Genomic DNA, 24,346 nt, shown 5'->3' on the forward strand with positions numbered 1-24,346 from the left:
AAAAAGGACAGACTTCAGTACAGAAAATCTGGGACCAGGGTGACTGTGTACCCTCTGATGAAGTGGCACCACGTACTCAGCAACCAGGAACCTTAGCACTTGTATTATGTATAACACACTTGAAGGAGTTAGCTACCCTTCTCAGGAGGTTTCTGCAGGCATCAGTCTTGGGCTATAAACACCCAGGAGGAGGAAACTGTAATTGATAGTTCTGCACACTCTGGTTAATCATTTGTAAACACTTATGCTTGTACACAGACTATCAACATTTCTACTAAGACCGGATGAAGGCTAAACATCCTCTGATCCTGACATGGAGGAAAGGCTTTGTCAATCTCCCATGAGTCTGAGGCTTTGGTCTCTGTCAGTAATAAGTATTCACTTTGGGCTTTCTCTACTAAGAGACTCACTTGGGGTTTCCTCAGCACTGTGTCTGAGGCCTTTCAATTGTCTGAAACTCACCATTTGGGTACACTGGGTTCCCTGTAAATTTCAAATGTGGCTTTAGAGTTGTCGTATTTCCTTCCAATCTTTAGGCATTTGAGTCCTGTCCAGTCTTCCCTCATCCAATCCCCACTTTTTGTCTTTCATTAACTGTTTATCTACTTCTGAGGATAAATGACCTCACCATTCCAGAAGTCTATTTGCTCTATTACATGATGGAATATACATCATATTTTAAGCATTTTTTCACATGTATTCAAAACTGACTAACCCATTTTGATCCTCTTTGGAATTGTATTAATCACAGCAACTCTCATGACTTTGGTGCTGTTATAGATCTGTAATTCCACCAAAAGCCTAGAAAATACTGGCAAACCACTATAGTAGATGCCAGACTGTGATTAAATCTGAGACTTAATGTAATAGAATTAATCATGATGAATTATTTTAATACTTATGCAAATGTGTGGCATACTTACTCGGCATCTTAATAAAATAGAATTGGGACAAACCGAAAATTTTACGCAAAGTTCATTTTCTTTTCCACTAATAAAAGAAAATAACCTTCATTTCATTTTCCTCCACACATGCTGAATATGGAAGCTGAAAATTTATTTCACTTCTCTAAATTCTATCCTGTACTGTATGCTATCAAGCCCTTATGTATTATTAACCTAGTCCAAGTAGGGAGGTGTAAAAGGTCAAATTTGTTGACTTCAAACATCTTGGTAAACTTCCTCAAACTTTTCTTTCTTACTTTTTTTAATGTTTCAGAGGCCAGGATATCATAAAACTTTATCAATATGAAAATACTTATCATCAAATACTAGATAAATATATAGTCCACCTGATATTGACTGAGAAAAACTTGTGTACTCAATTTTTATTGAGTTTCCATCAATATACATTATTTGCATCATCAACAAGAAGGAAAAGAAATGGTACAAAGAGTTGCTCACTGGAGGGAATTCATGCCTGGTACTATAAACTCAGTGAAAAATACCTGGCTGAGGAGGTCTAGTGCCTCAGTAGAAACATAATGCTGGTGTTCAACTAAATTGACAGAGTGACAATGTGTGTTTATGACTTCAGACCAGCACTACTCTCAGCCTAATTGGAGAAGCTTTTCTTTGCCGTGATAATCATGAATGCTGAGACTTGTGGCAGGCCAAGGTGTTGAGAAAAGTGACAGTTGTATTCTCAGCCCCGTAAAAGCTATTTATACTATCCCCTCTAAGGTCCACGGAACATCCTGGAAAAGAGGGCACAAAGAATATCTAGAAAGTCTTTGAAATGCACTTCAGTGCATGATATAGCAATTGTACCCACATTAGGTTGCCTACCCTGAGCCTGCATTAGATTAGGTCTGTCTTTATGTCTGTAAGTCATAGATCAATGAGGACTCAAATTGGCTACTGATGGTTTCTGGTAGAGGGATAGTGATTGTTTTCAGTAGTGTACCCATATAGATGCCCACCACCACCCCAATGGTTAATTTCATATCACCACTACACAGGCAATACTAGGTAAGTCAGTAGGTCCAAGAAGTTGAGAAAGAGACATGCCTGGAGGAAGAGAGAAGAAGAATGGAAGCATGATAAGAAGGAGTCCAAAGATGGATGAGAGTAATCATAATGCATGGTACACATGCATATAAGTGTCAAGCAACAAATCTAATAGAATTTTGATATTATGATGGGTAGAAAAACCAAACTATAGAAAATATATTCATGACCAAATTCTACAAATATCATTAATAACCAGAATTTGTCAAATATGACTACAACATTTTGTACTGAAGGAAGCCTACAGTTAGCTGAAAATAGCAAAAGATTAATAAATTGCTAATAATACAGTGCTTAGATCAATAGGTATACAATATAGTAAAAGCAGCAAAGTGAGGTGACAAATCAGCTCAGCTCAGAATACAGAAAAGTGAAAATCAGGCAAGTAATCAGCTTAGTAATGAGCATGGAGAAAAAATAATACCAGGATCCAATGTTTAATTGAAAAATACAGTTGAAACCCATGGAAACACCTATATAATAACTGTAGCTATATATACCATACTTGGCTTCATTCTAGGATAGAGAGTCTTTTGTTGTCTACGTATATCCACAAATTAAGGAACTGGACATTTTCATTGAAAATTACAAGAAAATCATGTGACGCAGAGTGTGCCATAGTAGATGAACAGCACATTTGGGAGGCTGCTGCTTGCAGGTCTGATTTCTGTTAAAGTTTTTTCTACACAACAACACAACAAGCATGTTGGTGCTCTGTCTCAACAACAAGCAGGTCTTGCTCGAGCACATAATTGAATCATACACAGAATTTGTCAAAATATCCATATGGTAATGACATAAATGTGAACATTCTTGAGAAGTAATAGACAATGTTTTCAAATACTGATACAAGAAAATGGCAAGTTCTATGTCCTACTAGTAGTCTCAATTTTTTTTTATTTAAAAAATCAAGCAAATCACTTAAACACACAAACAAACAAACAAACAAAACATTTAATGAAATGTCAGATGAATCAGCAGGTTAAGGCTCTTGCCACTGTGCCCCAGAATCTGAGTTTGCTCCCCTCAACCTACATGGTAGAAAGAGAGAACCCACTACTTCAACTTGTCCCCTGACTTCCACACACATGCCATGGTGAGCATTCCCTCCACCCAATAAATATATATAATTAATAAACAAATTTTTAAATAAAATAGGACTTAGTAACCCATTACAACTTTAAAACTAATTCACAAATGTAGATTTAAACAATTTCTGTTCTATATTAATCTAAGTAAATAAAGATACTTAAATTATCATAAATCATCTGAAAATTAGTATGTCTCTGCTCATAGGGATACATCTTCAACTATACATATGCACAAAGTATTTCTGTTCCAAAGATTCCACTTTATATATAGTGTTGCTTCTAGAGTAAATCGAAGCACATTGAAATATTAAATGTTATATGGAAGACAGTATTGGACTCTGGAAATTGGAGAAACCACATTTTATGCCTACATCCCATTGTATTTTGTTAAATGACCTAAGATTCAATTGAAAACCTAGTGTGTATACAGTTTGGTGTTTTAACTTACATGTCTTAAGTATGAAGGTTACAAGGAATGGGAAAGAATTTGGAAAAAGAATTCTTGATGTACATAACCATAAATTAATTCAAAGACTAACACGTAACATATTGACATGTCTTGGCAGCAGTCACTTGTGTTGTGCCCAGTGCTTTCCTGAAGTGGGAATTTCTGGTTTTGTTGGAGACTCAGTCATGTCATGTGATGTTTTTCTGGACACTGTCTTATATGAGGATGTTTTGCTGAGAACAGATCCCTGGTGTTTTTGTGGATGTTTCCTGGTAAAAAGAAATGTGATGTTCTGCTAAAGTAGATGCTTGAAAGGACACCTGATGTTTCAAAGACTATTAGTAAAACCCAGCAAACAATGGACAATGCTCTTGCATTGGTTCACCTTGCTTTCTTTGCTAATCTTTGCTTGTTGTGACTTTGTAGAGAGAAATCCATCAAAGATATTCTAGTTGTATTGAAGCTGCTTCTTGCCACTTCCACAGACTTATGCCCATCAGCAGAGCCTCATGGTTTCTTCTGGATCAAGTCACTGCTACTGATTCACGTTTGATGTTTGCCAAGTAGACTGGACTGCTGCTTCTCATTTGTGTTTGATGTTTTTGGGAATGGAATGGACTGCTGACAGTGAAGATTGGAACTGCCCCAGAGAACTGTTTTGAAATAGGTCTACAACCCCTGTTTTCCATTAATAATTGTTCTCCAGACTCTGGTGAGTAGTGAGCTAGAATGAAGGTTAAAGAGATTAAAAACCTATAATTAAAGTAGGCTTTTAAAAATATAAGCCTACACGTTCCAATATCCCCTATTCTATATAGATAGCATCAGCTTTTATGTCTTACACATGTCCTGATACCATATGGCATGTACAAACACTGCTCAAAACACTAGAGTTCAGAGGTAAGACAACTAACAGCATGCCATAAGTTGTGTTTTCTACTGAAGTATTCGAGAAATTTTCTGCTCTTATTGAAGTTCAATGTTTTATCTTTTTTGTTGGATATTTTCTTTATTTACATTTCAAATGTTATCCTCTTTGCTGTTCTCCCCAACCCCCCTGGAAAGCCCCTATCCCATCCCCCTTCAGCTGCTTCTATGAGAGTGTGCCCCTACCCACCCACTAATTCCTGCCTCCCTGCCTTCAAATTCCCCTACACTGGGGCATCGAGCTTTCATAGGACCAAGGGCATCTCTCCTCCCATTGATGCCCGACAAGGCCACTCTCTGCTACATAAACAATTGGAGCCATGGATTGTGCCATGTGTAATCTTTGGTTGCTGGTTTAGTTCTTGGGAGCTCTGCTAGGTCTGGTTGGTTGATATTATTGTTCTTCGTATGGGGTTGCAAACCCCTTCAGTTCCTTCAGTCTTCTCTCTAACTCCTCCATTGGAGAACCCATGCTCAGTCCAATGGTTGGCTGTGAGCATCTGCCTCTGTAGTTGTCAGGCTCTGGCAGAGCCTCTCAGAAGACAGCTATACCTGGCTCCTGTCAGCATGCACTTCTTGGCATCCACAATAGTGTCTGGATTTAGTGTCTGTAGATGGGATATATCCCCAGGTGGGGCAGACTCTTGATGGCCTTTCCTTCAGCCTCTGCTCCTAACTTTGTCTCTGTATTTCCAATTGTGAGAATTTTGTTCTCTCTTCTAAAAAGAACCGAAGCATCCACATTTTGGTCTTCCTTCTTCTTGAGCTTCATGTGGTCTGTGAATTGTATCTTGGGTATTCCAAGCTTTGGGGGCTAATATCCACTTATCAGTGAGTGCATACTATATGTGTTCTTTTGTGATTAGGTTACCTCACTCAGGATGATATTTTCTAGTTCCATCCATTTGCCTAAGAATTTCATGAAGTCATTGCTTTTAATAGCAGAGTAGTACTCCATTGTGTAAATAGATAATGTAGCACATTTTCTGTATCCATTCCTCTTTTGAATGATATCTGAGTTCTTCCCAGCTTCTGGTTATTATAAATAAGGCAGCTATGAACATAGTGGAACATGTGTCCTTGTTATATGTTGGAGCATCTTCTGAGTATATGCCCAGGAGTGGTATAGCTGGGTCCTCAGGTAATGCTATGTTCAATTTTCTGAGGAACTCCCAGACTGATTTCCAGTGGTTATACTTGCAGTCTCACCAGTTGTGGAGGATATGAAGGAGTGTTCCTCTTTCTCCACATTCTCTACAGTATCTGCTGTTACCTGATATATATATATATATATATCTTAATCTTAGTCATGCTGACTGGTGTGAGGTGGAATCTCAGGGTTGTTTTCCTGATGACTAAGGATGTTGAACCTTTCTTTAGGTGCTTCTCGGCCATTCCTCTGTTTGTTTTAATGATGAAAAAGACATGGTATGTTCCTATCATGTCTACCATATGGCAATCTCAAGTCATGTACAAAACCCTCTGTAGGAGGAGCTAAGTTGGGAGGAGTAAGGGAGGAAGAGGAAAAGAGAGAGGAGGAGCAAGGCAAGGGAGAGGCAGAGATATAGTGCCATGGGTGACCATGCATGTAACAAGAGCAGTCCTGGGTAACAACTTATCTAGGTAATTGGGAAACATCTATAATTATGTGGGCATATTGTTATTGAATCTAACCAAATATATAAAGCCTTTATAGTTAAGCTTTAGAGTCTCGTTTCCTACTGGGCCGCATGGATAGTGGGATGGTCTGGGCACACCCCAGCCTTATGGAGACAGTGTGGAAGATTGGCAGAGCCATCTCCCATGCTGGCATCTCGTGGGTGGCAGGGCCATTGTCTCTGACCACCTGAGCAGGCGGCCTGAACTGAGCAGTGGTGATATGGTCGCAGGCCTACGCTAGTCGGGTAACATGGTGGCTGGTTAAGAAAAGCCAGACTGAATGCCTCCATTTTAAACATCTCCTGCAGTAACCCACCACTGACTAATTATCTAATAATTTCCAAAGAACAAATATTTACCTTACCTCTTGTTTTTTTATTACTTTATACTTATTTTTCATGTTTGCTTTTCCAAAAAACTAAAGCCCCAGTAAGTTTGACTTCACTAACAATTTGTGAGGAATTATTTTCAATTTCTCCAAAGGCATTCAGAAACTATTTAATATGTATCACATGATCTGTGTTTCTTGTGGGCACCTTAAAGTTTTGCATAAAATATAAAAAGTTGTCATCTAATATGAAGAGAAAGATTTGATGAGATCAACATAACAGGGCTTTAAATCGTCTTTAGAACTGCTTACATAACCCTAAAAACAATTTTTATAAAATAACACTCAGATTTGATCTGACAAACTTTCTGTTCATTAGTTTATTTCTGGTTGATCTTATGATACACACAAACCCTGCAGAATAATTGAAGCTTTCAATTATTATACTAGATATGAAAAACTATTTATCATTCAATATGGGCCATAAAAGTTGCATTTAATAGGTATAAGAAACTAGGCACAAACATAGATAATAAACATATAGTTGTGCTACTAAAGGATTAAATGAAGTAACACAGACAAGCAGACTAAGCACAATAAGAAGATTGCTTCAACAAAAATATGATGTCTGCACAATCGGTGTGAGTTCTTAAGTGGGCTAGAAAAATGATAAACGTTTTGTTACTATTCAGGCATCATATCGCATTTCATCCTAGGTAATGTTGAGCTATGAAGAAATATGGATTTTTACAGGTTTTTAACTCAGAAAAAAATTGGTTTCCATGGTAACCAAAAAGAAAGGAAATCTATGCTGGTCTTTGAATGTCTTATATGTATTACACAAAAGACTGAATAGTGGTTCCTGGGCTAGATCCAGATTATTAGAGTTTAGTTTACCCTAAAAAATGTTCTGAAGTCAAATAGGTCACCAATGTTTGAAATGTAGGATATTTCTCAAGAAGACTTTGCTCCTTGCTTGTCACAGACCCCAGTCCTCTCTGCTGCATACCACCAATTACCTTATGCCTAATACATGCCTGTCATTCATGTACTTTGTCTGGTTCCCAAAGGCATCTAACTGTAAATTTCTTCAGCATGTTCAGTCAGAAACCAAATCATCTGTGATATCCACCTACTTCTGAGGCAACAAGATAGTCTACCACATTGCAATGTACAAATGTTTTTATTCTAAAATGCAGATTATACAGTCAAAATGTATAGTTATAGAAGAACCTTCTACCATTTTCCCACTCCCATAAGGTAGCATAATGAGAGAAAAGTATATCCACATACCGAGACATACCTTAGGAGAAACACATTGGGAAACTCTTGATACAGATTGCTGACAGAACTGCCCTTTGTGGAATGATGGAAGAGACAGGGGACAGGACTGAATCGGGGACTTATTTTTACTAAGTGAGGGATGCAACGAGCTAGAGTAAGAGTATTCAAGAGGAGTCTTTAATTCTTTCTCACTATATCTATAATTGAAATGTTTAGGTCACTGCAGACTCCCTCACCCTTTCTACTATACTATTTAAGACCAAGGGATTCTCTTTTGTAGGGTTGGAATGACTGCACCAAGCTGCAGCTAAGATTTCTCTTCACTCACAAAGCTTCTTCCCATTTGTGTTTTGGCTGTGTTGAAGGCAGACAGAAAAACATATTGGAGAGCTTGCTTGAAGAACAAGATCATGTAAGACTTAGATATGCCTCTTTATATGAAAAATATATTACAGATATTGTTACATGTGCATACACAGACATACAATCTTCTTTCTGAGTATGTGGGTCATATGAAACACATTTACTTTTGTGATTTTAAATGAAGCCTTAAGCCAATGTTCATTTCAGCTTCTTTTGTCACTTCAGATGTACAAACAGGGGTAAAAAAAATAGATGTCGTTAGCTTTGTGTTTACATTTTATTCTTCCATTTCCCTCATATTACAGTGTTTTTCTGAAACTTCCCAAGTGGATTTTGAAAGGGATAAACGTTGATCAATTTGAAACTAATTTGCTACTTGAGACTCTGCTCTGCAAATGTGCATGCTATTTTAAAGCTTTCTCTGGAGACTGTTTCTTTGGAAGCTTTCTCACATCCCATCTATTATTTGAATGAAGACAAATAACGCTCAGTTTCTCCAAGTCCTAAGAATTCATACAAAGCATATTTGACTGCTGGGTACAATGAAGCATTTAATTGAAAAAAGCCTGGTCGATAGTAGGGAAAGAAATGAAAAGGAGGTTTAGAGCTATTGACCAAAAGTTTGGAAAGTTCTGTTTTATTACTAAGAATGACATAATGCGGTATATATAATCTCAACAGAATATAGTATACTATTGTTTAAGTGATTTTCACATAAATGCCAGAACTGAATTCTCCTTTAACAAGCATGTATTTTTAGTTGATTAAATGTGCTCTTTGACGATCTCATACATGTATTCAATGCACACTTATTATTCTTACTTCCCACTCTTCTGTCTTCCCTCCATCCCTAGCATTTCCTCCCATCCTTAAAGATTTTTCATATTATCTTTAAATATTATTTTTTCAATCAGCAGATTTGACCTTCTATACAATTAAAGCTAATTATTTTAAGAAAAGTGACTGGAAGTATAGTTTATTGTTATGAATACACAATAAGTCTTTTTATTATAATACTTACATATTTTCAATGTCCTTGTATAGGAACCATCTAACTACCCTTTGTGATGGTTTGAATGAGAATGTTCCCATAGCTCCAATGTTTGAACGCTTGGTCCCAGTATTTGGAATTGTTTTGGTAGGTTGAGCTGGTGTGTGGCCTTGCTGGAGGATACATATTGTTGGGGACAGTGTTTGGAATGTAAAAGTCTCTTACCATTACAATTGTGTTGTCTGCTTTCTGCTTATACTGTAAGATGGGAAATCTCAGCTTCTTGCTCCAGTCTCCATGGTTACCTTGCTTCTCTGGTTGCTATGCCAGCATGCTTGTATATTATCCCACCATGGTGGTAATGAACTCTTGACTCTCTGAAACCATAAGGTCCAAATAAACCCTTCAATCTGTAAGTTAGGTTGTCATGGTTTTTCTTGAAGCTATAGAAAAGTGACTAACAAACCTTTCTACAAAGCAATTGAAAACTAACACAGACTCAAGTGCAGAAAAATAGGAAGTAATTGTAAATCATTCTTTATTGCTGTGAAGAAACACCATGACCATGGCAACTCTTATAAGGAAACATTTAGTTAGGGCTGCCTTACAGTTCAGAGGTTTAGTCTATTATCACCATAGAAGCATGGTGGCATGCAAGCAGATATGGTGTTGGCGAGGTAGCTGAGAGGTTTACATCTGGATCCTCAGGCCTACAACAAGGCTACAACCTACTCCAAAAAGGTCACACCTTTAGTGCCTTTCCCTATGGGTCTATTGAGGCTTTTGTTTTTATTGAAACCACAAGATCTACAAATAATCAACCCTTTTAGTTAACATTAGCAATCATCATGATCAAAACAGCTTCTGTCCAAGAGGGTTTATTTTATATTAGATCTCCAAGTCACAGTTTCCTTTGAGGAATTTGAGGAAGGTACTCAAAGGCAGGAAACTGTGACAAGAACCATGAACAATCAAAGCTTACTGACCTTCTGCCTCTGGATTATGCTTAGCTAGCTTATTATATACCCAAGGCCCATCTTCATGGAATGAGGGGTCATGAAGTACAACCCATAGTAGGCTAGGCCCTCCCTCATCAATCAGAATTGGTGAAAACCCCCACAGACATGCCCACAGGCCAATCTGATGGAAGCTATTCTTCATTTGAAGTTCCCTCTTGTTAGGTGTGTCAAGTTGACAGCCATGACCACATTAATAATTGTCCTTGGCACTGGCAATGTTCCAACATGTCCACCCTATTAGTTATATGAGTTAAAGGATATCCAGGGATTGCTGTACAGTATTTACTTTTCTCAGAGAAGTCTCTTGGACCACTTCTGTTTCTTTTAAAGATATCTTATATTTTGAATTCTGTGTATTTCTCTGACAGTGAAGGACAAGCTCCCAAAAAGACATTAAGGACCACACAGCATTGTGCACACCAAGCCCAAGCCCTGTGGCCTGCAACATTGTATGTATTTATTTTAGGGAAAGAAAAAGAATACTTTCAACTAAATCAATTTACATTCCCTCATGGTGAGATGGCTTATTCCCCATATTTTACATGGCAGGTGCTGTGGCTTATTCTAAACATGTGTTATTTACATTGCTTTTAATGACAAAATACATGCTGCTAATTCTTCCCACCCCATCATACTGCCATCTAACTTTGACACATATTCTGTTGTTTGCCCCTACAACTCTCATGTATCTTTCTCTTCTTCCTACGAAGTACTGCTGCTAGATTGCCGTTAATTTATACCAGTTTCTACTTAGCTTTTCTATGTGTTTTCTTCTCTCTTTATTCCCAACTTCACCCGGGTATGTGTTTCCTCTCTCTTTGGGATACTTCTTACTTATCAGTTTCTAACCAACCAGAAAAATGGTTTTATTTGTTAGATAATATCACTATATTTTTTAAAAGATACTATGTGTTTACATATAGAAAGTTATATTTTAAAATTCTATCATTCCATTTTGTTCCTTTTTTAGATGTGTTTTACTATATGGATGATAGTAAGTTTCCATTCAACTTGATGGGAATTTATATTCAGTACAGATACACCTCACTGGGTGTGTCAGTGAGGGTAATTCTGGGCAAGATTAATAGAATGAGGAAGTTGATCTGAGTGGGAGCAACATCATCACATGGACTGGGATCCAACACTGAGCCAAAGAGAGAGTAACTTGAACACAAACATTCATCTCTGTCTGTGTCTGACCACAGACTAGTACTAGAAGTCCATTCCCATTTCTAGTATGACTGTATTCCCTCCGTGATGGCTGGGATCCCTGTACTGTGAGCCAGAATATACCTGCCCTTCCTAAGGGTGCCTTTGGAAGGTGTTTCATCACAGCAAGGAAAAGGTCATTTATCTAATGCCTGGTCTTGAATTTGCAATTCTGCTTCCATCTCTTTGAGAGACCAAGTATGTAGGCTTAGAATTTTTAAAAAGCTACTTTTAATAAGGGTTCTTAGATGTTTTATTCTTCTTTTAAGCTTACCACCCAGCAGATGAAATGGAAAGGAAAGGTTAATAGAACAAAGGAGGATGTGGATCTGTTTAGAAATAGTTCTTTGGAGCATATCCAATTTGTGCTGTTAGAATATCAGCAGTTCAGTTCACATGAATCAGCAGTGCAGCTGGCTCCACTGGTAAACACCATTCAAGAACCAGCAATGGAAGGTCAACTTAGAAGAAACTACAAGGCTCTACCAATTGGCCCAAGTCCATGGAAATGGCAAGAAGCCACCAGAACACCACCAGAAAATTTTGCTGCATTTCTCTCTATGAAATCATAACAAATGATAACCAACAAAGAATGGTAAGGAATTCCAATACAACCCAGTGTCATCAGCAAAGCCCAACAATGACCAGCAAAGAAAAGCAAGGTTCATCAATACCATACAGCGCTGTCCACTGTCCATTGGGCAATACTTATATCCTTTCTAAACATCTCATGTTTTCTCAAGCATCTGCTCAAGTAAAACATCACATGCCCCTTTCCCAAACTGCTTCCAGAAAAACACCATATATATGTCTTTACCAAAATATTGTCCTATGTGTCTGCTTCAGCAAGAACATCCTCTCATAAGACAGTTTCCATTAAAACACTGCAGGACACAGCTGAGTCTCCAAAGAAATCATAAATTTCCACCTTATAGGTATGGGCCAGGAGAACTGACAATAATTGCTTTAGCTCTGGATAAGGTAGAAGGAACATGTAGACTGTAAAATCTTTACATTCCATTTGAATGGGATCAAGGATATTTAAATAACTAACTCATGGGTCCCTGGTGAAATAATGCCTGACACACTCTAAGAAGTCTCCTAGCTGATTTAAAATTCCAAGTCCTTCCAAACTTTTGCTCTAATCTCTCTTCCTCCCTCTATTCCTCCCTTTATTCCTCCCTCCCTCCCTCCCTCCCTCCCTCCCCCCCTCCCTCCCTTTCTCCCTCCCAGCTTCCCTTTCCCCCCTCTCTCTCATTTTACTTTTAATGTGTTCTAAAGCTTTTCACTCACCAGTATGACTAATGACTGAAAAAATAACTGAGAGGGAAGTTTTAAAAACAGTACAAGACATTTAGATATTTAAATAGTTTGGTTTGGTTTTGCTTTTTTAAAACTGGCTTTTGCAGGGTAGGTGTTGAAAGAAGTTCTCCTTAGACTACCCAGGCTTGACTGGCACTTACTCCACCATCCAGAATGTCCTGAGTCCTAATCCTCCTGTCTCAGCTTCCTGAGTTCTGGGATGACAGGCATGTGTCTGTACTTGAGACAATTACTTGTATCTAGAAAATGATTCATTTCTCCTACACAAATGTGATATCCACCATGCTAGCACTGCCATATGATGACTAACGACTCATCTATAGTCGTCACACTCCTCTTGTTTGTGGCACTTGAATACCGGTCATGTAATTGTACCACAGTCAGCTAGCAGAGATGAGCGAGCCCTGTATATTATATGCTCTATGACTACGAATCCATTCACAGTTCAAACATTAAAATAGCACTCAAATTGCTTTTGAAACTAAAGCTGTTAATGGCACACTGGTCATTAAAATGACACACTGACATGCCATTTGAAAAGTGTCTTCAAAGAATCTGTCATCCTGGTCTCATTCCTTTGAGAATTTTACTTCCTTACAGTTCTAAAAATTTGATTTAACTTTTTATCTTTCTTGTCATAAATTTAATTATAAACATAGAAATGCTTTACATTGCCCAGAGTAACATTGTAGGTAATTTGGTTATTAATTTTAACACAAGGTAGCATATGGGTAGAAATTATGTCATCAAAATCATTGATTTATGAGCTAGAGAAATGACTCAGTGGTTAAGGGCACTGACTGCTTTTCCAGAGGTCCTGAGTTCAATTCTCAGCATCCACATGGTGGTACACAACCATCTGTAATGGGATCTAATAGCCTGTTCTGGTGTGTCTGAAGACAACAGGAGTACATAAAATGAATAAATAATCTTTAAAAAAATCCCTGGTTTACATCCTGTTGTTTAAGATAAACTAAAATTCCAACAGACACTAACAGAACCCAAAGATACCAGGATGGCATGTTGGTCTGTAAACAAATATTGGTGATCTTTTAACTACTAACCAAAATTCCTTCCTTAAGTTGCATGGAGAAAAAAGTGGATAATTTTAATTATAGAAATCTAAAAAAAAAAAAAACATGGCCAGGGAGATGGCTCAAAGATTAAGCCTTGGCTGTTTTTTCAGAGGACCTGGTTTCCCAGGCACACAGGCAGCTCTGCAAACCCAGTTCCATGGAAACTGCCGTCTTCTTCTGGTCAGCAGTAGTACAGCATGAATGAGGATACGTGCACATAAGACATTCAATACATTTCTAAAATCTATAAAAGAAATCAATAGTAAAATGTACTAAATATTTCATAACATAGAAAGTCTTTGTAATGAAACTTATATTTGATATTTTAATGAAATATTATAAGAATATTATTAGTAAAATTGGTAACTTTTTATGTTAAAGGTTTTCTTAAAGCTTTCTGCTTTATTTTATTTAGTCTTTCTGTTTTTATGAGATTGCAAGATGTAGTAGTAGCCAGGCTGAGAGATAATCAGTTCTGTAGATACAAATCCCCTGAGAGGTAATCTTGTCCCAGGTGGTCAGCCCTGAACACATGTGTTTACAAGTAACACTCAAAGGACTTAGGAGGGTGTATACACATATACACAATAATAGTATATAGAATATACATATAAAATATATGTAGCAATAAGTAAAAAAAAGAGATCAAAAGTTTGAAATGAAGTCTAGGAGTGTATATGGAGGAGCTGGAAGCAGAGGGAGGCACGTGAATGTGGTAAATACAGTACTCATGTAAGAAATTCTCAAAAACACATTTAACTTTTAAAAAGGTATAGCATCTGACACATCTATTCTTCCTTATGCAATTTTTGGCTTCTTATGGAAAAAATCATTGTTCTCTATACCATTTCAGGAAGAACTTTATGTACCTTGAGGCTGGAAACTGGAATCATCTAAACTGCTTATGAAAATTAAGTTTCCATAACAATTGCTCAATGTTTGACCTAAACTTGTTCATAACACTTCACCAAACAAGCTAGCAGGTCTTCTGGTTGAACTCATAACTGAACTGTTAATGCTGTTATCAATCTATATCAAATTTAAAAAAAATAAGACTAAACAAATAGGACAATTGGTTATAGGTCAGAGCTATGTTTTCATATAGACCAAGTGATGGAGACTGTCTCTCCCTACCTAACCAATAATATTGTTCACAAGTGTCTTTTTTAAGCTCAAGATGTGTGTGTGTGTGTGTGTGTGTGTGTGTGTGTTGTAAACGTAAACCTCAAATATTCTGACAAATTAATGTTTTTTAAATTATGAAAGCCAAAACTTCATCTAGATCTCCCCCACTGCAGGACCAGAAGCTCAGCAGGGCAGTCATTTGCTCTGGATCTACTGAGTCAACACTATAAGCCTCATCTGATACAAGATAAGACTGATTCTATTTTGGCTCTGTCCACAGGTATCCACAACCTTAAATCAGTAATGCTTTTAGAGCACTGGGTTAGAAACCCCAGATCAAATTACACCTGGCGTCCCCACCCTCACAACTGTGCATTCTTCAATGCAAAGTACTGGAGTCTCATTCCACCTTTACTGTGACTGCCCTGAGATATGCTATCATTGGTGTTCCAGGAGACAGAATTCTTTAGAAACTGAATGTAAAACAAAAATGTAAACTTATATATTTTAAATGAGATGCAATTGTAAATTTTATTCAAATATTTATCAAATTGTGACTATTGCAAAAGGAAATCTACTTGAGCAAATTTGGAGCAGAATATAATTTATAATAAGATATTGTAAAGGAAGGAAGTGTGAAATGTTTTAGGCACTAGTAGCCACAAGCTAATGTGAACATCTGTCTACTCAGCAGAAGGGAAGAGCCCATAGAATCCTCTCTTTTATACAGAACTAGACCCAAATAAAAACCTATTAGGAAAAAGCCTTGATTAAGATTGTAATACATTAGGTTTTATTGTAATTTAGTTATTTCTCATTCAGCACATTTAAGTTGATATCTTTAAAAATGCTATTTAAAGACAAAAGATAGGCTTCCTAATGCTATTTAAGAGATAGGGTTGAATGAACTGTCACATTTCCAATCTTCCCCTACAATATGAAAAGAGGATTCACATGCTAACTGTGACACTTAATTTAGACATTGTCTTATCTAATAGTTCCCAAACATTTCACCATCAGAATTACCAAGGTCTGTTGTTAAAAAAAATCAAATATTAAGGCACTCCCTAAGAATTTCAAATAAGAAACATATAGAGATTGACAATTATGTAGCTGTTGAGATGATATTAATTAGAAAAAATATGAACTGTGAATCAAATACAAATCATTTGGTTAAAAGGACAAAGCAAAAGAGGTGTCTTACTTGGGGTTTGTATAAAACATTATAACCAAGAAGCAGGTTGGGAAGGAAACAGTTTATTCAACTTACACTTTTACATTACTGTTCATCACCAAAGGAAATCAGGAAAGGAACTTACACATGGCAGGAACTTGGAGGCAGGAGCTGATGCAGAAGCCATGGATGGATGCTGCTTACTAGATTGCTTTCCCTGTCTTGCTCAGGTTGGTTTCATGTAGAACCCAGGACTGCCAGCCCAGGGATGGTACCACCCACAATGGGCTGGGCCCTCCCCCCTTGATCACTGATTGAGATAATGCCTTACAGCTGGATCTCACTGAATTATTTCCTGAAGGGAGGCTCATTTCTCTGTGATAACTCCAACTTGTGTCAAGTTGACACATAAAACCAACCAGTACAGGAGGTATAAAGTCCCCTACCTGGCAGTTAAGATAGCAGAGTATGCATATGTGTATGTTATCACAGGAGGTCGAAAATGTAACTGATGCTGGCTGAAAGACAGGTGACATGAGAGAGAATACAAATGCCTTTTAAACTGCTCCTGCAATCGTTCATCTCTGCTGTAGGGAGATAATATATTACGCACTAATGTGTTATTAATTTTATTCCTCAAGAAAATTTTAGTTGTCATTGTTTTAGATTTACATAGTGGTGTGTAGCAATCTGTTACAAGCATCCATATGTAAGTTACATAATTTCATGCTCCCCTAGGAACCTAGCTATTCTGCTTCTTATAGATTCCATATACATGTGCTATAAATCAACATAATGCTTCATCTCACTCTGAACTCTTAATACTTAAGAAGCCTAAGACTCCAGTATGGAATCTCAAATTGAGACAAAATTAGACAATCAGGAAATATTAATATACCATTTATTTAAAGCTGCCTCACATCCCTAAAATTTAAAAGACATATTAGTATAATATGAAAATTCATTGTCAGAAATCATGGGTTACCATGAGTTAACTCAAGTACCATGCTCCTCATTTCTCCCCTGATATTCCCAGACCACTGTCCCACTGGAGGAGATGAAACACAGTCAAGTGTCAGGAAGAGCTACACAAATGTCCTTTAGTATATATGATAAATTTGTTCTAACCCCTCACTGCTCCTTTCAGACACCCAAACTCTGCAGCTGCAGAGTCTTTAATATAAGGTGACATAGTTTTACAGGTAATATGCTCCTACATACATAAAAGCATCTCTAGATTATTCATAATCTGTTATATAATGGAAATGTACATAGCTTTAATATGGCATTGTTTTGATGACAATGACGAAAAACATTTCTTCACCTGTTCAACAAGATAATTCACTCTGCCCAAAATATTTTCTGTGAGTATTTGGTTTAATCTACATGTGCAGAAGCTGCTGGTATGCAGAAACAGCTGTACTTGCTTTTAACTGAAACCCAAGACTGAGATGTGTTTTGGAAATTAAACACAAAATGATTACTCTACTTCTGAGTTAGCAGTGAGCCTCAGCAACAGCTAAACACCAAAGCCACCCTAACACTCAAGTATACGTAACTTGGTTTGGGAAAACATGAAACTATGTGTACTTCCTCTCTTGAAAACTCTAGCACCAATACCTATTTTTTCTTTTTCTAAGTGCCTGAAGCTCTACTGTATGTGAATTACAATGAAACCATAGCTTAACTTCCAACTAAATCCTTAAAATAAATTTTACGTAAAATTATATCTGCAAAAACAGATAAGCAATTTAAAGAGGCAGCCAATGGAAGGAAAAACTAGTAATGCATGTCTAATAACGGCATGGTGCAATGAACTGACAGCAATACCACTCTTCCTGGTCAGGATAGTAGTTTCCACAGACAGTTTTACCTAGAAGAAGGACAGGTCATACAGCTTAATGATAGGATTGTTTGTGGTGATTTGGAGGGTAAAGCACTCATTTGCATTAATTCTCAAGAAGCCTGTGATATGCACGGGCTTTAACTCTTAAAGCCTCACATTCTTCTGCATCTGCTTCTCCTTCATCCACATGTTGTGGCCATTTGTTAATCTAGTCTACTGATCCAGTTTTTAAAATGTGGTTTCAACCATTCCAGAGAACTAAACCCATCTCCCAGCTTTCTGTAGCAGACAAAAGTTTGATTGTGCTATATAATCCTCAAACTAGATGGTTAGAAAACACTCACATGGTTTTCGTTTTATCTTCATTTAATAATCAGAATCTTTTGTCAACAAATTAAGAGGGAAAAGACTGGAAAGTATCTGTGTCTATTTGTACAGAACATTAAGCAAATCCGGGAAAATCTGAATGCTTAGAAATGCTTAAAAGTACCACTCACATTGCTAACTGGTAGCTCTGTGAAGCCACATGCACAGGAATAACTACATTGAATCCCCTGGAAGACAATATAAGCTTTCCAAGGGCAACAGCAACAGTGGAAAAATGCTGCTTCCTTTGTGACTCCCAAAGCAACTAGTTATCCTGTGGAGTCCCAGAAGAGGTAGAAATTATGCATAGGACACTTTTATAAGGGAAAATAATATTTATTTTCATTTAAAAAAATAAGTAAGTTCTCACAAAAATTTCTGCATTATTTTTTTGAGCTTCCCATGAGTGTTTATTGATGCTATAGTTTAGCCAAATCACAATTGAACTCATAATGTTCTTTCATAATGCATTAGTCTTAATATTTACTAGAATCTTTTGATCAATAAGAAAAAAGTACTGTAGCATTAACAAAGTAGACTGTCCTTCAAGTTAGACATTGTTAAGTTTGGTTGTCTATGTACATAACTGACAGACAACCTGACTACAGTCTTCATGTCATCACTTTTATGGGATATTTTATTTATTTGCATTTCAAATGTTATCCCCTTTCCTGGTTTCCCTTCTGGAAACTCCCTATTCCATCTTCCATCTCCCTGCTTCTATGAGAGTACTCAACCAACCACCCACCCACTCCTGACTCCCTGCCCTGGAATTTCCATATACTGGGGCATGGAGCCTTCTCCTCCCATTGATGTCCACCAAAACTATCTTCTGTTACATATGCAGCTGGAGCGATAGGACCCTCCATGTGTACTCTTTGATTGGTGGTTTAGTTTCTGGGAGCTATTGATATTGATTTGTTGGTTGATATTGTTTTTCTTATGGGTTGCAAATCCCTTCAGCTCCTTCAGTCCACTCTCTAACTCCTCCATTTGTAACCCCATGCTCAGTCCAATGGTTGGTTGCACGCATCTGCCTTTGTAGTTATCAGGCTCTGGCAGAGCCTCTCAGGAGACAGCAATATCAGGCTCCTGTCATCATGCACTTCTTGGCATCCACAATAGTGTCTGGGTTTGGCATCTGTGTATGGAATGGATCCCCAGGTGGGGCAGACTCTGGATGGCCTTTCCTTCAGTCTCTGATCCACACTTTGTCTCTGTCCTTCCTACTGTGAGTTTTTGTTCTCCCTTCTAAGAAGGACCTAAACATCCAGATTTTGGTCTTCCTTCTTCTTGAGCTTCATGTGGTCTCTGTGCATGTGTTAAGTCCATTTGTTTCATAACTTCTATTAATTTCACTATGTCTCTGTTTAGTTTGTGCTTCTATGATCTGTTCATTGCTGAGAGTGGGGTATTGAAGTCTCCTGCTATTATTATATGAGGTGCAGTGCATGCTTTGAGCTTTAGTAAAGTTTCTTTTAAGAATGTGGGTACCTTTGCATTTGCAGCATAGATGTTTAGTATTGAGAGTTCATCTAGGTAGATTTTTTTTTTTGATGAGTATTAAGTATCCTTCCTTATCTTTTTTGATAACTTTTGGTCAAAAGTCGATTTTATTCGATATTAGAATGGCTACTCCAGCTTGTTACTTGGGACCATTTGCTTAGAAAATGTTCTTACTGCCTTTTATTCTGAGGTAGTGTCTGTCTTTGTCACTGAGGTTTCTTTCCTCTATACAGCAAAATCCTGGGTCTGTTTACATATCCAGTCTGTTAGTCTATGTATTTTTATTAGGGAATTAAGTCCATTGATGTTAAGAGATATTAAGGAAAAATGATTGTTGCTTCCTTATTTTTGTTGTTAGAGGTGAAATTATGTTTTTGTGTCTATCTTTTGGGTTTGTTGAAATAAAATTACTTTCCTGTTGGGAGCAGAAAGCAGCTATCATCTTTGCAGCCATCTCATACCATATACCCTGACAAGGGACTTGTTTTCAACAGCCCAAAACAGCTGAGCACACTCTGATAAATACCTTGTTTTTCTCACATATCTTGTTTTGTTGTTTAGTGCCCCCAGCAGCTAGGTGCACGTGGTCTCCACACTGCTAGGCCCACATGGTATCCACACTGCTAGCTAGGCGCATGTGATATCCATGCTGCAAGGCACATGACATAGTGCCTTCAGCTGTGCTTGTCTACGAGGGCAAGGCACATGGTAAAGGGTATAAATACCCAGGATTTCCTTTCAATAAAAAGAGAGACTTGATCAGACCCTCTGTCTTGTCTCCATTCTTAGAGTCTCTTGCCCCTCCATCCCAACTCTCTCTCTTGCTAGACCCTGACCCGCAGACCAGAGCAGCAGAACGGGCCATTACAAAGTGGCCCCCAAATGTGGGGCAGAACGGGCAGTTACACTTTCCTGCTTTTTCTAGTTTCCCTCCTAGTGTTGGAGATTTCTGTCTTTTATCCTTTGTAGAGCTGGATTTGTGGAAAGATTCTGTGTAAATTTGGTTTTATCATGGAATATCTTGGTTTCTCCATTTATGTTCATTGAGAGCTTTGCTGGGTATAGTAGACTGTGCTGGCATTTGTGTTCTCTTAGGGTCTGTATGACATCTGCCCATGATCTTCTAGCTCTTATAGTCTCTGGTGAGAAGCTTGGCATAACTCTGATAGGTCTGCCTTTGTATATTATTTGACTTTTTTTCTTACTGCTTTTAATATTCTTTCTTTGTTTTGTGCATTTGGTGTTTTGATTTTTATGTGATGAGAAAAATTTCTTTTCTGGTCTAGTCTATTTGGGGTTCTGTAGGTTCTGTATGTTGATAGACATCTCTTTATGTTAGGGAAGTTTTCTTCTATAATATTGTTGAAGATATTTACTGGTCCTTTAAGTTGAGAATCTTCATTCTCTTCTATACCTTTTATTCTTAGGTTTGTTCTTCTCATTGTGTCTCATTGGATTTCCTGAATGTTTTGGATTAGGAGTTTTTCGCGTTTTGCATTTTCTTTGACAGCTGTCTCAATGCTTTTCATGGTATCTTCTGCACCTGAGATACTCTCTTCTATCTACTGTATTCTGTTGGTGTTGCTTGCATCTATGACTCCTGTTCTCTTACCTAGGTTTTCTATCTCTGGGGTTGTCTTCCTATATGATTTATTGTTTCTGTTTCCATTTTTAGATCCTGGATGGTTTTGTTCAATTCCTTAACCTATTTGGTTGTGTTTTCCTGTAATTCTTAAAAAGATTTTTGTGTTTCCTCTTTAAGGGCTTCTACCTGTTTACCCGTGTTCTCTTATATCTCTTTAATGAGAGTTATTTATGTCCGTCTTAAAGTCCTCTATCGTCATCCTGAGAGGTGATTTTAATTCAGAATCTTGCTTTTCTGGTGTGTTGGGGTATCCCGGACTTGCTGTGGTGGGAGAACTGTAATCTGATGATGCCAAGTAGTCTTGGTTTCTGTTGTTTAGGTTCTTATACTTTCCTCTTGCCATCTGTTTATTTCTGGTGTTACTTGGTCTTGCTTTCTCTGACTGGAGCTTGTCCCTTCTGTGGGTCTGTAATCTTAGGTATGTCAGCACTACTGAGGAGACCAGCTCTCTCCTGGGCAAGATTTGTGTGAGAAAGGCTATGGAAACAGCCTTAGGTTCTAAGTTCAAATGGAAACCAAAACTTCTACATTCTAGTTACTAATCTATATGCTCTACTCTATCTCTCTCCCATCCCTAATACTTTTTCTCTTCCCCCTACCCCTCCCTTTCTAATATAAAGAATTGTATATCAATAAAGTACATATGAAGCACATTCCAACATCAATGAACACAAATAATAATTTCAAAGAAAATCTTAGAAAGCAAATTCCTACCACCATCTAAAAGGAACAAATTGAAAATAGAAATTCTATATAAATGCAGTGAATCAAAGATGGCCTCATTGCTATTTGATATTTCAAACTGAAACAAACTGACTTTAGATTTCTCCTTATTATCATGGCCATAGCTTCATTATGCTATTCTTCATACTGAATATAGAATCAAATACTTTCAAGCAAAAATGACAACGACTTCAAGGTAAGATACTATTAGCTAAAAGGTTTAGGAGAGTTAAAAAGTGGCTGCAGGAAGCATTTTTTCTATTTTTAGGAAACTGTAAGATTGGGGGGAAAATAGGAGTCATACATCATAGACCTGGGCAGTGTCAGTCTTATATAACTGAAATTTATCTGCATGAAGACTTAAGGGCGTTTGATTCTATCTGATACAGCAAAAGCTATCTGAAATGATTCTATACTTATTTTAATTTTTCTTTGTAGTTTTATTTTATGTGCATTCTCTCTAAGGGTCTCAGATTACCTAGAATTGGCAGCATAGACAGTGAGCTGCCATGTGGGCGCTGGGAATTGAACTTTAGTCCCCTGGAAGAGCAGTCAATGCTCTTAAATGCTGAGTCTTCTTTCCAGCATAAGTTCCATACTTTTAAAAGCAACCATAATCTATCTGCTAACATTAGACTGATAATTTATGTAAAGCATTTGCATGTATAACATTTGAACTGACTCTTGTCTAGATGAAGAAGCTTACTTCACCATGAATAAAAAGAGATATGCATCTAACTTTGCCATTGTTTGTGACAAAGGAGCTTTTGTTTCTATAGCAATTTAGGTTAGTAATTAAGGATTCAAAGAAGCTTCATATGAAAATTCTCCATGACCTTCTTCTACTACTCATTGGTTTAAATTTAGTATTTTGATTTTACATTGGTGGCAGTTGAAAAAACCATGTTCAGTGTTTCCTATGTTCCTCACTCTACTTCCCCAGAGTGTTAAGATGTTACATAATGACTCTACCCAACAGCTAACCAAAACAGATGCAGATAACCACAGCCAAACATTCGACAGAGTTTGGAAGTCTTGTCAAAGAGTTGAAAGAAGGATTGAGGAACTTTGAGGGGATAGGAACTCCACAGAAAGACCAACGATGTCACTTAACCTGGACCCTTGGAGCCTACCAGAGACTGAACCAAAAGACTGACCAAAAGAGCATATAAGACCTGGACCTAGGCCCTCTGCAGATATGTAACAGATATATAGCTTGGTCTTTGTGTGGGTCCCATAACAACTGGATCAAGGCCTTACCCTGACTCTGTTGCCTGCCTGTGGATCTTGTTCCCTAAGTGGTCTACCTTGCCTGACCTCAGTGGAAGATGTGCCTAGTCGGGCAGAGACTTGTGGTTCCAGAGTGATTTGGTAGCCAGGACAGAGAAAGGGAGGAACTGTGGGTTACGGCTCAGTAAAGCAGTGGCTATGTAAATATGAGGACTATGGTTTGCTATACAATTCTCACTTAAGTGTTGGCCAGACAGGGTGTCTTCCTTACAGAACTTGGGAAGCAAAAATAAAGATTTACCAGAGCAACCTAGCAACTTAGACAATCCGAATTGTCTAACTCTGGGTTCAAGTGAGAGGCTACCTCAATATATAAGATGCAGAGTGATAAGAAAGACATCTGACATCTATCTCTGTCTTACACACACACACACACACACACACACACACACACACACAGACCATTACATACAGGTGCACAGATGTGAGCATGCATACTCAATATACACATAGTCAAATAGCTGTAAAAACATGAAGACCAGAAGACATGTCTGAAAGAGAAAACAACAGCAATTCAACTAGGGGCAAAAATAATGGAGGCTAAAAAGAAGTTGAACAATGATGTAGTCAGAATTAATGTTTCTAGTCCTAACGCTAAGATGGCCCTTAAGAACTGTCCCGTAGTGAAGAAGAATCCCCACTTTTAAACCCTGAATTTTTTAGATATTGAATGCCCTGAAAGGGTGCTGGCATTCATCAACAGATTATAATCTTTTCAGATGGAAGACAGACAAGGTTTCCCTCAGAGGGCGCCAGTGTAGTACCAGGAAGCTTTCATGAACCCTGAAAGACCAATCAGGAGCTGATCCAAAAAAAATTACACAAGAGTCTTTATTCACAAGGTTGAACTTGGGCTTAACTCAAGACTGACCCACAAGATGACAATGGAGAAAAAGCCCTGAACACTCATTAGAACAAGGTTTTATGGGGAATGACAAGTGAGA

At 37.7% G+C, this 24,346-nt stretch overlaps 1 protein-coding gene across 1 annotated transcript in view; it reads right to left on the reverse strand.

Annotated features, from left to right (window-relative positions):
* The window catches only part of Malrd1 (MAM and LDL receptor class A domain containing 1), a 639,509-nt gene that overhangs the window by 440,850 nt on the left and 174,313 nt on the right, over positions 1–24,346 (reverse strand). The gene's annotated exons all lie outside the window — the stretch shown is intronic.

This window comes from Grammomys surdaster, unplaced genomic scaffold (genome assembly GCF_004785775.1).
Source record: "Grammomys surdaster isolate TR1022 unplaced genomic scaffold, NIH_TR_1.0 146, whole genome shotgun sequence".
In the NCBI taxonomy this organism is placed as follows: domain Eukaryota; kingdom Metazoa; phylum Chordata; class Mammalia; order Rodentia; family Muridae; genus Grammomys; species Grammomys surdaster.